General features: G+C 62.2%; 1 long non-coding RNA gene across 1 annotated transcript in view; it reads left to right on the top strand.

Moving 5' to 3' along the window:
* LOC132214495 (uncharacterized) overlaps positions 1 to 15,004 on the top strand; it is a 385,317-nt gene that overhangs the window by 281,729 nt on the left and 88,584 nt on the right. The gene's annotated exons all lie outside the window — the stretch shown is intronic.

Here is a 15,004-nt window from a genome sequence, read left to right as displayed (position 1 = left end):
CTCGGATGCGGGGCGCGAGGGGAAGAAAGGACGCGGGCGCGGCGGGTCCTCCCCCAAACTTTGCTCGCCGCTCGCGGCGGCTCCGAGCGCGCAGGGGAGCGGCGGCCTCGGCGCGCGCGGGCCCCGCCGGCCCGGAGAGCAGTCGCCGCGCCGGGCCAGCTACGCGCGCAGACCTCGCGGCGCCCCAGCTTCGTGGCTCCGCACCCGCCGCCGTCGCCCGCCCGCCCGCTCGGCTCTGCGCGGCGCTCCCCGCTCCCCGCCGCCGCCGCGCCCGCGCCGCCTCCCCGCGGGTCACGCCCCCTGAAACCCGAGCCGTTTCCTGGACGGGGCGCCCGCTCCGCCAATCAGCGCCGCGCGCCCCGCCGCCCGGACTCCGCGCGGCTCCGGAGCCTCCGAGCGGCCGGAGCGGGGCGCCGGCGGGGAAGGCGAGGGGCCTGGCCGCGCTCGGACCGGGAGACGCCGCGGCCTCCCCCGCGCGGCCGGCCCGGCCCCTTCCATCCCGGGAGGCAGACTGGCCTCCGCTGGCCGGGCGGTGGCGGTGCGTTGTTTCATTTCAAGTCAGAAAACAAATGACAGGACGCCCCCTCCCCGGCCCCCACGAGAGACCAAAATGCATCGACGCGGGTCGGAGGCAGAGTTAATGCGAGTGCAGCGTGGGGCGGGGAGGGAGCCGCCTGGACGTGTCTGCAGGACGCGGCCTGTCCTGTCCCCAAACAATAGCAACGAAAGCAGCAGCGAGTCTTCATAGCGGCCCTGCGTGGGGAGGCCCTGCGTGGGGAGGGCACACCCCCTGTGGAGTCACGGCCTCCGTTTCCGACGAGGAAAGTGAGGGTGAGAGACGGGGGGACTTAGTCGGGGCCACACCGCCGGCCCCTGGCAGAGCCTGACGTTGAATCTGACCCCCTTAGGAAAAGTCAGGAAGAGGTTGTGTAGTCCAAAAGGTGTTGTGTGGTCCCATATATGTGAGTTAATAAACAGAAATTAAAAAGATATTAAAGACTCGATTCTGCTACCAACAGCTGTATGACCTTGAGCAAGTCCATTTCCCTCTCTGTGTCTTAGGTTCTTCAGCGGACTGCCAAGCTGTAACTCATTAAATTCTTCCATTTATCGTTTTCACTTGGCTGTGTCTATGGGGCAATTTTTTTTTTTTCAAGAGTTTTGCCAGAACCGGTTTGGCTCAGTGGATAGAGCATCGACCTGCGGACTCAAGGGTCCCGGGTTCAATTCCGGTCAAGGGCATGTACCTTGGTTGCGGGCACATCCCCAGTGGGGGTGTGCAGGAGGCAGCTGATCAATGTTTCTGGCTCTCTATCCCTCTCCCTTCCTCTCTGTAAAAAATCAATAAAATATATTTTTAAAAAATTTTTAAAAAGAGTTTTAATTGAGCCCTAGCCGGTGTGGCTCAGTGGACAGAGTGTCGGCCTGCGGACTCAAGGGTCCCAGGTTCAATTCCGGTCAAGGGCATGTACCTTGGTTGCAGGCACATCCCCGGTAGGGGGTGTGCAGGAGGCAGCTGATCGATGTTTCTCTCTCATCGATGTTTCTAACTCTCTATCCCTCTCCCTTCCTCTCTGTAAAAAAATCAATAAAAATATCTATATTAAAAAAAAGGAGTTTAAATTGATTTTGAGAGAGGGAGGAAAGGAGAGGGAGAGAGAAACACTGATGTGCTACTGACACATGGATGGGCTGCCTCCTGCACACCCCCCACTGGGGATCAAACCATCAGCCTCTCTGTGCCTGGGGCCACCCTCTCGGAGACACCCCGCCAGGGCCGTCATTTATTTTTTAATCGACTTTCTTTTCTCTGCCTCCTCACTCACCCAGCACCCATGTAGCCAGGCTTACATTCAAGGCTAACGTGCAGCTAAAACCCTTTCATGATGTTTCCTCCAAAAAGCTCATCAGGTGGGGCAGTGAGACCCAATTGGGCCGGAAAACTGACCTTTCCCGCATTTAGAACCTCAGTCGACGTGGGTGCCCAACATCCCACCGCTCACAACACTTACAACAGCATTTTCTCAAGTTGCCTCGTCGTCAGCAACCTCTCTTCTTCACAAGACACCACAGACAGCCGTTTATACAAATGACGGAAAAGCCAGGAGTATCAGATCCACGGAAATGCTTCCAGCAAACAGGTAGAGAATTACACTTCGGAAATTTGACAGCAGGGCTGACAGCCTAATTCTCAAGCAACATGACCAGCCTGCCTGCTCGGGGGAGGGGTGTGTTTTCGGCCAAATCTTCTAACCTGAGTCAGGCCAGGACCTGTCATTCATGACCCTCAGCCACCCACTCCCACCTGGCTACCAAGACGTCTCAAGTTCTCAGACTCGGGGGTCACAAAAAGAGATGTGAGTGTCTGCCTGCGGGAACAGAGGCTGGGCCTTGCGTCTTGATAGTCCCGGCCAGTGGGCAACTGGCCAGATTCCGCTCGGTCCTGGGACCGCACACCCATCCGCCGTGGAGAAGGCTGTGGGCACATTCTCACATAAATTACCGGGGCAGGAAGCCCCGTCCCAGCGCCCAGGCTCCCTGAATAGAAGGGCAGCCTTGCCCTGAAAATGACAAATCGCGTCCACTTGGATGTCCGGGCGCCGTCCGCAGACTGTATTCTGCGCGGGGACGGAGCAGGGTCCGTGGTTCAGGGCGCGAAGCCCACGGCAGAACACTCCCCGGCTCTGAGGAAAGGAAAAGCACGTTCGGAATTTGAAAAGAGAAAAACGACAGCACAGACTAATTCTGTCCTCATGTTTAGGCGTCAGGGACCTCAGAGGGCCCGGGAGAGCACTCCCACCAGCCCTGCTTCTGAATGAGAACGTAATCTCTTTACAATTTCTTCTCTTCCCTCTTCCAGCGGCTGGGACCCTTGTGTCAATGGCCCGGGTGAATGGTGTTGCTAATACGCCTATTAATGAGCCTCCTCCGCCGCGTGAATAGGGAACGAGGCCCCGATCGGCGCGGAGGCTCGGGCCGAGGGCAGAAAAGCCAGCGAGAACCAAAGGGGACAGTTTGAACTGAGCCGGGCCCCAGGTTTCAGCTCGAGGCCGCCAGACAAGGCCGCATTCATGAGCCCTCCGCCCCCCACTGGGACCCTTTTCTTCACAATGTTCCCCTCTTTACAAAATGTCCTGCCTAGTCACCTTTTTTTTTTTTTTCTCAAAAGCCCGGAGACCCCTTCTCTTTTTCACTCTAGCGAGGGATGATGCGTCCATCAGTGGCTGGGAGAAAAGTGGGGACACCGATGAGGGACTGACTCTGTGAAAAGGTCACAATAAAGCAATTTTTAAAACTTTGTTAAGCAGTGGCACCCCCATGAATTCAATTTAAAAGGTAATCATGAAAAATAAGTGAGGACGGCAGAATGCTGTGGCCGGTCCCCCAATACGAATTGTGCCGCCAGCCCATGGCTCTGGGGGGAAGGGGAGAGGGTGGGGCCGCTGCCTCTCCCCCCTCAAGGACTGGAACTTCTCCTTTAAGAAAGCGTTTTCTAATGGCTGGCTGGTCCTTCGCCCCATAGAGAAGTTAGAAGAATAAAAGCTAATTAAGTGCTAATGAGCCTTCCAATGTGGTCCTGAGCCCTGCAGCCCCGTGACGTTCCAGCGTAAAGCGCCATCTCAGTGATGCCCAGAGCGTAAGAGAAGCATCTGGAAGGAGAACGCGGGACAGTCCCAGGATCCTGGGCTCCGGGGGGAGGGAACGAGGGCCTGAGCCCCCCACAGCTCCGTCCCCTCTTCAGGGAGCTGATGGTACTTCACCGAAGCAAAATCATGGGGCCCAGCACGGAGCCGCACCCTGATCCTGAGCCCAGAGGCCCTGCTTCCCGCGGAGGCCTGACCGCCCAGTGCCAGCGGGCAAGGCGGCCTCTTTTCACTCCAGGCTGTGTGACCGTGGGGAGTGACTCGACTTCTCGGAGCCCCCGCGTTCTCAGGGGTGACCTGGGGGAAACGATAGTGCCCGGCTGGCTCAGGAGGGGCACCGAGGGGCGCTGTGGATGGAGGTTTGCCAAGGCCTTTCCTATCGGAGGCCCCTCTCGTTCTGGAGACTCTGTGCAGGGAGGAGCCACAAGTTTCCCATCAGTCTGATGGGTCCTTGCTAGTCCCTCCTCCGGGGGCGACCGGGAGGACTGAGGGGTATCAGGGTCGATCCTAGAACCCACCCACGCCAGCTGGCTGTCATTACGGACCCGGTTTTAACAGGTCCGGGCCATTCTCTGCTGAGCCCCATCCTCTCCACCCCTCACCTCTGCCCAGCTGGACGGCCTGGCGTGCCCGCGGGAGACCCACCTGAGGGGAACCCTGGCCTGGGTGGGAGGCCTGAGTCGTGCAAACGGCCACCAAATGGAGCCGTGCAGCGCTCACTGGTACCCGCGGCCCGTGCTCTATCCACTGAGCCACCCCGGCTGGGGCTCCCTCTTCGAGGTGAAAAGGTAAGTGTGTCTACGCTCCGGCCCCTCTGAGCACCCCTGGCTCCAGAGCCTCTGAGAAGGTGCCAACCATCACCCAGAGCCACCAGGTTACAGGAAGTCAAGTCCACTTATTGGAAACCACAGCCGGGGAACCCCGCTGCTGACCCCCGTCTCCCCGAGAAGCCCTCTACCCCGGGCGCTGCTTCGGGCAATGGACGGCCTGTCGCTGCCTGGTGCCACCCCTGCCCCATGCGCGCTCCACCGCCAGGTGCCTGCTGGCAGCCGGAGAGAGAACGCAGGTGGCTTTAGGCCTGGTCTCCGTGGGAGGTTCTGCGGCCCCAAGTTCCTGTTTGTGAGGACTGCGGCCCCCCCAAATCCTTGGGTCCCAAGTCCGCATGCTCAGAGCCCGACCCCAGAGAAAGAAAGGCTGCTGCACCGAGGTGGCAGTGCCGGGAGAGGAAACTGACCTGGGACGGCCCTTTGGGGCGCAGGGTCCCCTGGGAACCACTCCCTCTAACCCCCAGGAAAGCCCCGCATTGGGGCTGGCCCTCCGCCCGGCGGCCGGCAGTGTCCTGCGCTGCCTTCTGCCTGACAGATGCCTGGGGATGGATGGAGACTGCGATTCGGCCTCTTGGGGGGTCTCCTGGTTCCGAGTAAGACCCGGGGCGTCTGCAGGGCGTTGCGGACGGGCGGACGGGCGGACGGTCGGACAGCCGGACAGGCGATGGGGTTATTTACAAGCTGGAGGGTGAGCGCCCTGGGCCGCCGGGCCGTGTGGCGGGGTTGCCTTCCCCGGGCGGCCTGGTTTCCACCGCCTACCCCCCCCCCATTCCTGGGGGACCCTGTTTCCGAGGGGGTGTCCGCTTTGTCAAACGTGAAAAGAAGTTCCGTTTCATAAGCCAAAGGGAGGCAAATGCTGCAGCCGGACCCCGGTGAACTCGGGGCAGGAGACGCGCACACAGCGCGGGGCGCGTCGTAAAACCACGAACCCAGGAACCGTGTGGGGTCCCCGCGCGCCCGCCCGTGTCCCGTCCCGGGGCTGGAGTGGGGGGGGGGGCATCGGGGAGGCGATTCCTTCGCGGATCCCGGAGCAGCGCGGAGCAGAAAGGAGCTCCCCGCGGGGCTGGTGCCCGCGAGGCCGGGCGCCCCCGAGCAGGTGGCTCAGGTCCCGGGGGCCGGGGCTCCCTTTGTTCTCGGGCTCCGCGCGGGGAGGCGCGCGGCGGGCGGGCGGCGGCGCCCCCGTGTGGCCGCCGGCGGCCGGTGCGCGCACAGGGTGCAGGGGGAGCGGCGAGGGGAGGCCGGCGGCTGCAGGGGCGGTGACGGGGCCCGGAGGACCCGCCGGCACCGGGAGCAGGTGCTGAGCCTCGGCGTCCGCGGCAGGAGTCCCGGCGCTCCCCGCGCGGCTGGCACGAACCGGGACGGCTTGTCCCGAAGGCCGGGGCTCCGGACAAGCGATGGGCACAGTGTAGCGGGTGTATTTCCAGCGGGAGCGTCTCGGACCCGCGCTCCGCAGCCCCGCCCCAGCGCCGGCCTGGTTCCTGCTGGTTCTGTTCGCTACCCGCGTCTGAGCTCCTCTGGTCCCTGTTCGCAGGCGGCGATGTTGGTGCACCCGGTTGGGTTCAAGACTCGCCTCTCAGCCTGGACTCGGCAGCAGCTGGAGCTGTGCAGGGCGAAGGGGCCGCTCGCCTGCTCCGAAAGGTCCCCTGGGATCCCGTAGACCCACTCCCGTGGGAGCTCCCGGCCCTCGTCACAGCCTGTCTCATCCAACGGAGGCCGCTGTGTCCTGTCCCGGGACCAGCGAGGGGCCATCCTTTCCCTGTAGAGTCCTCTGCGCACCCCAACGGGAATCGAGGCGCTGGCTGGCCGCCGTCCCCCAAGGGACGCAGGCACCACTCGGCGCGCGGCCGGACGGACGTGGTTCGCTAACAGAGCAGGACGCCGTACAATCAGAATTTCAGACAGAGAGCGGATCGCGTTTTCCGAATGCACATTCCCCGATGCTGCCTGAACAAATACTGCACGGGACGTGCTTACGTTGAAGAATGACGCCTTTTTTATCTGGAGGCTGCTCCACGTGGCCCATGCTCCATAGGGCAGTGATGGCGAACCCATTGAGCTCGGCGTGTCGGCATTTCGAAAAACCCTAACTGAACTCTGGTGCCGAGTCACATAGAGAAATTTTTTGATATTTGCAACCACAGTAAAACAAAGACTTATATTTTTGATATTTATTTTATATATTTAAATGCCATTGAACAAAAAAAATCAACCAAAAAAAATGAGTTCGCGTGTCAGAGGTGACATGCGTGTCATAGGTTCGCCATCACTGGTTTAAACTTTCCTGCACGTGCCCCAGCTGACGGCTACCTGGGGCCTCCCCCTCCCTCCCTCCCTCCCTTCTCCCTGCTCATCAGAGCTGTCTCCATCCTTTGAGCCGCCCTCAATCCTCTTCAAATGGAGAGACCTTGCTAGACCAGCGTGGCTCAGTGGTTGAACTCCGACCTATGAACCAGGATCCACGGTGCGATTCCCGGTCAGGGCACATGCCCAGGTTGCGGGCTCAGTCCCCAGTGGGAGGTGTGCAGGAGGCAGCTGGTCAGTGATGATGCTCTCATCATTGGTGTTTTTTTTTCTCTCCCCCCCCCACTTCCTCTCTGAAATCAATAAAGATATCTTTTTTTAATTTAAAAAAAATATATGTTATTGATTTTTTACAGAGAGGAAGGGAGAGAGATAAAGAGTTAGAAACATCGATGGGAGAGAAACATCGATCAGCTGCCTCCTGCACACCTCCTACTGGAGATGTGCCCGCAACCAAGGTACATGCCCTTGACCGGAATCAAACCCGGGACCCTTGAGTCCGCAGGCCGACGCTCTATCCACTGAGCCAAACCAGTCAGGGCAAGATATCTTTTTAAAAAGCAAAAAAACAACAACACCCGCGTATCCTGACCTCTGACCTCGCTCGTTTCCAGAAACAGGCCTGGGCAGCGTCCCCCGCAGATGAGAGCAGAGCCGAGAGGACGGGGACAGCTGTCCTGCTGGGAACGGAAGAGACGGCAGCGTCACTGGGGTTGAAAGCTGCCCGAGAGGGAAGCACCATCCCCCCAAAGGCGGTGCCCAGGCTCTGACCTCGGGGCGAGGGGCTCCCCAGGGCCAGCCTAACCCTTTGTTTTGTCGCCAGCGTCCTGCCCGGGTCTGGGAGATCCGTGTGGGTTTGTTCAATGAAGACCTTGAAGTGACCTTGAAGAGGCCATCAGCCAAGGCTCTGGACACTGCCCCCTCTTGCAATGGAGACCTGGTCTCCGGCGCCTGGTCCAGCAGGCGGGCGGTCACCTCCCAAGGGCATGGCCTGAGGGTATTGGCCGAGGGCAGGGCTGGGGGGGGGCAGCACCGAGGGCCACGGCCGCCTGGGGCCTGGAGGCGTCCGCGCTGTTTATACGATGGGTATCTGGTGGATAAATAAACTTCGTTTTCCAGGGCTGCCAATCTCTAAACATGCAGAAATACACACTCGCTCAGAAACTTTAACAAAATAAACAAAGGGGTGATGTTTGAATCTTCCTCACATCGAGGCGGGGCCCACGCTGCTGCCTCTCAGCTGCTTCGGAGGCCCGGGGTATGGGCCCCCGAGTTCCGCTCGGAGGAAACGCTCCTGCGGGGCTGGGGAGGGGGTTCCCCAGCAGAGCCTCCATCCACACCCCGCCCCCCGCCTTCCCCAGCCCAGTGCGCCGGGCCACGCACACGCCAACGGTCCAGGGGGCCACCAGTGTCCGCTGCACTGGCCCTGCTCAGCCGACAGCAGGGAGGGCAGGGGAAAAGGCAGACTTAACCTGGGGTCCCCTCTTTTTCCGGATCTGAGGCACCTTAGCCGGGCATCTGCCACCCCCCCCCCCCCGCCTCCGTCCTCCGGTCCCAGAGTGAGGACGGGGTGCCACAGACACCAGTGTGTGCGCTAAGGACTCGCAGCAGCCTGGGGGGCAGGATCAGCCCTACAGTAGCCTTGGGGGGATGTCGCCCTGGCAGGGGGGCCAATGGCTGGGGGTGCCAGGTCACGGTGTGGGGCACCAGGTCACGAAACACAGGCATCACCATCTTCCCTTCAGGCTGAGAGAGGGCGGGGCCATGGCTCTGACATCCCCCACCCCCGGCCTGGGCTGGCCACCTCCTCTCTCCTCCTCTTGACTCTGGAGGTGCCTGATGCCAACAGGAGGCCCCATCGAGGCAAACACCTGCTCTCATCCACTGGGGGACCAGATGGCAAACCCACTTCCTGCCGCACCTTCCACCCCCGGCCAACACCGTGCGCCGTGACCATGACCTGGGTGAAGTGAGCCCGTCAGGGTGTGATTCTCCTGCAGCAGACTCGCATCCACACGGTGCAGCTCGGATCCGGGGAGCCCGCGGGGGGGGGGGGGGCTCTCACTCACCCCGCATCCGCCTGACTTCCCAGCGGCTGCAGGTACCACCCAGCGGGACCTCTGAGCTGCACCCAGGCCCCGGCCACCCAGAAGGCAGGGCTAGCAGTTCCCAGGAAGGGCAGGGGGGAGGGGGAGGTCAGAAATAGCTTTTTTTAAAGGAAACTTTTTCTTCATTGATTTCGGAGAGGAAGGGAGAGGGAGAGAGATTTCCCCGTGATCTCCAGGTCCCGTGTGCAGCATCGGTCGCACCTGGAAAGGCTGTGCTGTCTCTTTAAGGCGGGGAGGCCACCTGGCATCGGGCTGGGCATCTCTGGGAACCTGACCCCCATCTGTGGACGGTAAAGAGCAATCGTCAAGCAGGAACTTGCTCGCGCCCAACCCACCTACTTAATTGGCGCTTGGCTGAAGCTAATGTTCCGCATTATTCGGGCCTCCCCAGGTCTCATTAAACAGGCGCAGCTCATGCCCGCAGGGCTGCGGGCCTGGGCGCGCCCGCATGTGCCCGCATGTGCCCGCAGGCGCCCGGGGGGCCGAGCATCCCAGGGGGCCGAGCCTCCCTGCACCGCGCTGGGCAAACCGACGATGCTTCCTGCAGCCGTGCACTGGCCCTGGAAGCCTCCTGGGGCCACAGCGGAGGCGGGAAGGCCGCCCTCTGTGAGTCCTCGCGGCGACGCCCCGCGCCGGGGCCGGAGGCTGAGACAGCCGAGTGGGCCCGGCCTCCTCCGTCACTGCCTTCGGGGCCCGACCGTCCTCCGGACGTAGGTCTGGGGAGAAGGACTCAATGGAGCAGCCGGGAGTGAAAGCACCGCCGAGGGCGGGTGGGCGAGGGGGGTGGGGGGAATGGGAGGCGCCTGCCATGTGTCAACAATAAAGAATTTAAATTCAGTAAAAACAAAATCAGCGAAACTGTTCACAAGGCACAGTGGCCAGGACATGTCTTTCCTCTGTCCACGGGCGGCGTTTACCAGCAATGACAGCAAACGACATTAACTATTGAAAGTGGCCACACACGCCTCCCAGCGAAGCCGGAGCCATGGTTACTCACACCTGGAGGTCAGGGTTCGGTTCCCGTCAGGGCACAGGCCCGGGGTGCGGGCTGGATCCCCACTAGGGGGCGTGCAGGCAGCAGCCGATCCGTGGTTCTCTCTCATCACTGATATTTCGGTCTCTCTCTCTCCCTCTCCCTTCCTCCCTGAAATCAGTTTAAAAACAATTATTATTAGTATTTTCTTAAAGACTGCCCGGAGTGACGTACCTGTGAGCAGGTACGGGTCGGTCGTGCCGGCTCAGACCCCAGGGTCAGGGTCGCTCTGCAGTCACTCAGCTCCTTGCCCCCAACCACACCGGCTCCGCCGGGAGGCACGGCGACGAGAGGGCGCCGCTGTCACCGCGGTTCTGCACGGTCACACTTGGCCAAGGACGACAGTGGACCTCGGAGAAGCGGAGAAGCAGCCTGAGGCCACGCAGAGCAGGTGGGGGGGGGCGGACTGCCGGGGGTCGCCTGCGCGGTTTCGGGGGCGCCGAGCGCGCTGATGTCGGCTGTGATACGAACACTCCCTCCAGGTCCTCGCCTTCTCTCTGCATGTCTGTTCCGGAGCTCACGCTCGTCCTGATCCTGGGAGCCGAAGCCGCCCTCGGTCAGGACGCACCGCCTGCCCTGCGCCCGCGCGCCTCCCGCCATCACCAGCTGATCACCTGCGTGCACAGGTGTGCCCAGATGCGCATGCCCCGCGACAGCTGATGCTCAGAATGTATTTTTAAACAGTTTTATCGACTTTGGAGAGAAAGGGAGAGGGAGAGAGCGAGAGAAACAGCAATGATGAGCCCTCGCCAGTTTGGCTCAGTGGATAGAGCATCGGCCTGCAGACCGAGGAGGCCCGGGTTCGATTCCAGTCAAGGGCACGAACCTCGGGCCCCTGTCGGGGTGTGGGCAGGAGGCAACTAATCGATGTGTTTCTCTCACATCGATGTTTCTCTCTGTCTTTCCCTCTCTCTTCCACTCTCCCTAAAAAATCAATGGAAAAATGTCCTCGGGGGAGGATCAACCAAAAAAAGAAAGAAAAAAGAAACATCAATAATGAGAGAACCATGGACCGGCTGCCTCCTGCACGCCCCCTACTGGGCATCGAGGCCGCACCCCGGGCCTGTGCCCCAACCGGGAACCGAACCCGGGACCCCCTCCTCCCTCCCGCCCCCTCGCCAGGCCTTCCCGCACTGTTGCCTGTGCCCGTGTGACGCACAGACGCTTGCGGGTTCCTTGGTTCACCCCTCGCTGCCCTCCCGCCTTCGCTCTGAGATGGTCCGTGTGCATCGCAGCACACTGTGCAGCCCTCGGTCTGGACACGGCCCGGTGCCGTCAGAGGCGGCGGGAGGACAGTGTGGGCAGCGACACCCGGGACTCCTGTGCAGCTGGGAAAAGACGGGTCTCTCGCCCTCTGAGACGCACGGGGAGCATCATGCCAAGCTACGGCTCTGGTGTTTTTAAGGAGAATTCTGACGAATTTGGTGGCAGAAATAAATAAAGTTGCACAAAGATGGTAATATAAGCCCGATGTCGAACCAGGAAAAGGATTTTTAAAACATCCATCAGAGGTTACGTCCTCACCACTGAACCGTCACCCAAAGCAAGAAGCAAAGCCCAAGTTTCTGTTCTCACCAACCGAGGAGGCCAGCGCGGCGCCCAGCACCTCCGCTCGGCGGTCCCCGAATCCTCAGGCTCCCCCCCCCGCCCCCGCTTCCCTGGTGGCCGCCCTCGGCCCTGCGCCTGAAGACCAGGAGCTTTTAAGGGCTGCCGACTGGGGAGTCCCTGCACCCACCGCCTCCGCCTCCACACGCACCGTCCCACCCGCCACAGGTGCGTCTGAAACCCAGACCGCGAGTCCCTCCCAGCCACATGCCTCCTCCCCAAGCAACAACACCCAGGACCTGGGCACCCCCCCTTCCGGTTCCGAGGGGAAGCTGTTGCCCCATGAACTACAGGGAAACACGAAGGCCCCACGGCCTGTGGCTGCCGAGGGTACAGAGGGGGTGACAGGGAGCCGAGGCCGCAGGGCTCCCCCTACGGAAGCCGCCTCACTCCCACATCCCCTGGGAGCAGGGTGAGCATCCTCTCCCGCTTCTAGAATGTTCTGGATGCCTCGGTGCACCCCAGACTCGCCAAGGTAACCAGCCTCCGCCAGGTGCTGGGGAGCAGGTGGGGCAGGGGCTGCCTGGGAGGAAAACTGGCCCCCCCTCCTGCCCCTGCAGCCAGTGCAGCCCCGGCGGCAGTCATGTGACCCCAAAGTCACCCGGGCAGTGAGCTGTGACTGAGCAGAGCCCCAGGCAGGTGAGAGGCCCAAACGCCCCCCTGTCCCCACCGCCCCCCCAGCTCCGCCCTGGACCCCAGGCCCACGCCTGCTCTGGTCACCACCATGAGCCACCCAGGGGCCCCCTAATGCCACCCAGGGACACGGCTTCTCTCTCCAAGGGGCAGTGGGAAAGCCCTGTTAGGATGTTCTGGAAGCTCCCATCAGGCCGAGCCCGCACACACAGCCCAGGCACGGGCATAAAGCTGTGGGGCCTCCGTTCCGATTGGGGGGCCTCCCCCCACCCCCCCCCCACCCCCGTTCTGCTCTGAGGACCCACAGCCCCGCCTCACCTGGGAGCTGCTGGAGGCACAGCCTCAGGCTCCGCCCAGGTGTGGGGAACTGACCTCTAACCTCTTGGCAAGGTGGGCAGGTGGTTCGCAGGCACATGAGAGTCCGTGCCCTGAGCCGGCAGGTCAGAGGGCTCACGCGTCTGTCTCTTCCCGCTCGGCCGGGGCTGTGGCTCGGTCCCGCGTACAGGAAACAGCCAGCGAGTGCGCAGATCAGCGGGGCAGCCAATCGGTGCTTCTCTCTCACTCCCCCTTCCTCTCTCTAGAAATCAATAATAACTAAAAAGTTCGAGAAACCCTCGCTTATGAAACTTGTGATGTTTCCACCAAACTCTGCGGGGAGCAGCCAGCGCCTGGTGAGGGTCCCCCAGAAGCCGGCTCAGCCTCGTCCGGAAGCGAAGCCGCTGGGACAGGGTGTGGGAGGCGCCTGCGGAGGGGGCGCTGGCTCCGGGTGAACCCCTTCACCGCGGTCGCACACTGGGGGGCAGCCCGCAGCTCCCTGTGTCCAGTGGTGGGGCTCTGACGCGGTCACTCACTCACAACTACCTGGGGTGTCGGCCGTGGGCCACACGCACTTGGAGGAGCCGCAGGAGCCAAGCAGAGGGAGGATCGCTCTGCTCACCTGGGGGAGCAGTGAGGGGGGTGCAGACGCGGCTCATCACCCCGCGCTCCTCACTCCTCCATCCAGGGGACCCTCAGCAGCCACTCCGCTGACTACAGAGGACAGGCCCCTGCAGGCAGCACAGCGGCCGGGCAGGCGTAGCCGCCGCTGAGCAAGGCCGCCAGGCCCCTGCCCGTCTGGCGAAGCGCCCCTCTTATGAGACCAGGCGTGTGCCCTGGGCTGCCATTGAAAACACAGACGCTTGCCCAGCCAGCGGGGCTCAGGGGCTGAGCATCGACCTAGGAACCAGGAGGTCAGGGTTCAGTTCCCGGTCAGGGCACAGGCCCGGGTTGCAGGCTTGATCCCCAGTGTGGGGCGTGCAGGAGGCAGCCGGTCCATGATTCTCTCTCATCATTGATGTTTCTCTCCCTCCCTCTCCCTCCCTCTCCCTTCCTCTCTGAAATCAATAAAAATATCTTTAAAACAAACAAAAAAATCGTATAAAACACAGAAGCTCCATGAAACCCAAGCCATAGCCTTGGCAGGAACCAGCTTGTCAGACAACTGGTCAACCTGGGAGAGTGGGAAGGGGGTGATGGGTAAGATGCAGGCGCACTCCAGGTGCGGGGGCGGGGGGGGGGGGCAGAGAACCGGCAGCTGGGCGAGGTCATGTCCACCCTGGCCTTGGGCTGGAGGAGGCAGAACACCGGCCGGGCCCCTGGGAGAGTGAAGGCTCCGCCTGAGGGAGGTGGGCAGCCCCAAAGCCAGGGGACTCCCCCTCTAGACCCGAAGCCCTCGGTCAGAGCACGGAGAGCCCTGGCAGTGCCACGGGGGCAGGAGAGGGACGTTAAGTCAGCGGCTCCAGCGGGTACATGGGCCCCAAGGAGAAGGACCAACCGGAAAACTGGGTTCAGTAAACAAGCCCTTAAGCCAAGCCATCCACCCGCCAGCAGGGCCGGGAGGGGCTGGGGCTCAGGCACGGGTAGGCTTTGATGAGGGGAGGGGAGGGGAGGGGAGGGGAGGGGAGGGGAGCAGGAAGTAGACTAGGCACGGGCTGATCTGAAGACAGGGGTGCAGGGTGCAAGGGTGGGGGTACCAGCCAGTGAGGAGCTAGGGTGAGGGGCAGGGAACAGTGGGCGCCTGCTGTACAGGCTGCAAAGTTGCACCTAACAAGAGTGACAGGGAAGTGAGGGAAGAGGAAGGGACAGAGAGAGGAGGGAGGAGGCAGAGGAGGGGAGGAGGGAGGAGCTGGGCCTGAGGCACGGAGAAGTCGGCTCACTGCTCCTGGGCCCGGGGCAGCAGTGCCAGCCCAGTGCCGTCGCCTGGCCCTCGCCTCCCCGGGCCGCCCGCAGCCCTCAATGCCTCTCTGTGCCCCGGGGACAAGCCCATCCCCCCCTCCCCGCCCTGGAGCCGAGGCCTCGCATCATGTGGTCCCCACGCGGCGGGCACCGGGCAGGGAGGCAGCTCGCTCGCTGGCACCAGAAGCTGCAAACAGCCGAGCTGTCACTGCCCCTTTGTGTGGGGACAACAGAGAGGCCGTCTCAGGACAGGGACCGCCTGCCCCGCGTCCCTGTCTGCGAGGAAATGCGGGAGAGAGAGCCGAGGGCGGTGGGCTCCCAGTGGCTCCGTGACCCAGCAGGTCCACGTTCTCACCCGCATGTCACCGCCGCCTCTGCAGCCGCCCTGCCAGACCACCTCCTCCCCATGTCCGTCCGTCCAGCTTCCAGCCCTGCAATCACACCTCCTCGCTGACCCCTGGTCTCCATGCCCGCCCTGGTCCTGGTGACCCCTGCTCGGTCCCTTTCTGACTCCTCCATGACCTCCCAGCATGCACTGTGGCCCCTCATGCATTCCCCTTGCACCTGGCTCCACCCCAGGCTGTCCTCCACCAGCAGCCAACATGGTCTTTCTTTTTAAATATATTTTATTGATTTCAG

Source organism: Myotis daubentonii, chromosome 13, assembly GCF_963259705.1.
Source record: "Myotis daubentonii chromosome 13, mMyoDau2.1, whole genome shotgun sequence".
Classification (NCBI taxonomy): Eukaryota; Metazoa; Chordata; class Mammalia; order Chiroptera; family Vespertilionidae; genus Myotis; species Myotis daubentonii.
Note: the sequence above shows the minus strand (reverse complement) of the source record. Positions and strands in the feature narration are given on the sequence as shown.